We start from the raw sequence: 1,363 nt of genomic DNA on the forward strand, positions 1-1,363 counted from the left end.
AAAGAGAGAAAAAGCCTGACGTTCTGCATTATCCAATCAGCCCGGACAGAAGTGAAGGCTTCCTTCTGGTGGCAGCCATTTGTTTTAAATCCTCCTCCCATGTCGGGACAAAGCCTGTCACCACCATCACTGCCTCTCTATCCCTGTTTGACCAAACTCTAGCACATTCCATCCTTCACATGTCAACAGGCTGACACTTGATCCTAATTGGCCAGACCTCCAGCAGGGTGTCTCGTCTCCCAGGCTGGAGTGTTTAGATTCTGCCAGTGAAACTTGAGCTTGCCCAGAGGGTCATTTCTCCTTGGGTGGGAAATCAAAACCTGACAAACAAAAACACCAGTTCCAGTTACGGCCCAGGCCATCAGGCGTCGTGCCCCACCGGCGGACACATCAAAAGAGATCCCTGCTCCAGTTGGACCGGACCCCCATTCCTGACAGGTCAAGGGAGCAGCTCCCCCCATCCCCTGTTTCAGCCTGTCAACAGATGGAGTTAAAGGGGATTGCTTTGTGTTCCCATATTTACTCACACTAACATTCGACAAAGCTGGGCGATTACTACCAGGCTTACCTAATATCTGATAATCTGTTGATGGTGGTTATGACCGGCCTGGGACGTACGAGCGAGGCCTGGCTCTGTGGCTGTGGGGTGTGGAAAGGCTCCAGCACCTCATATTGTAAAACAATTTCCTACAACCAGTTTAGAATGTTTTAAAGCCTGAAGCCAGAATAAAGAACTTCCTAAAACGATGAGTGAGGAGCTTTACATTGATTTGTAGTCTTGTAATAGACAAACATTTAATTTACTGCTGTTTTGGATATTTATTGGTGGAGGAATGATTTGGCATGTACCAGTACAAGAAAGGACGTAAAGTCTTTGTATTTTTTATTTTCTTCAGAACCGGAGGAAAATAAACTAGCTCAACAAAATTCTTGGCTGGAAAATAGACATAATCCTGAGTACGTTTTCTTGGGTTTAAGGACTAATCACTGCCTTTTTGTTTTATGTTTCACTTCTAATACTTAAAAAAAAATACCAGACCATTTGTGCAGTATTAAAGTCAGGGGGTCGATTAATTGAGGGTGGAACTGGGCTGAACTAAGTTGTGGTCTGGCTGGACCGTTTAGGTATTGGGGTATGGGTACGTATGATAAGCTTCTTGTTTTATCATTCTCCACATAGTCCAAATCCAGTACTCAATAGTTCTGAGGCCACGGGTTCTGAAGGCACAAACGCTTGGGTTCACCAACAAGGACACACAAAAAGCTGCCTGTGCAAATGAGAAAGTCAAAACGTAAGTGTAAAAGTAGTTATGATACAGGCTGAGTGTTTTTTAGAAGGGTTTGCTCGGTAGTTGAACTGTAG

This window comes from Eleginops maclovinus, chromosome 7 (genome assembly GCF_036324505.1).
Source record: "Eleginops maclovinus isolate JMC-PN-2008 ecotype Puerto Natales chromosome 7, JC_Emac_rtc_rv5, whole genome shotgun sequence".
In the NCBI taxonomy this organism is placed as follows: domain Eukaryota; kingdom Metazoa; phylum Chordata; class Actinopteri; order Perciformes; family Eleginopidae; genus Eleginops; species Eleginops maclovinus.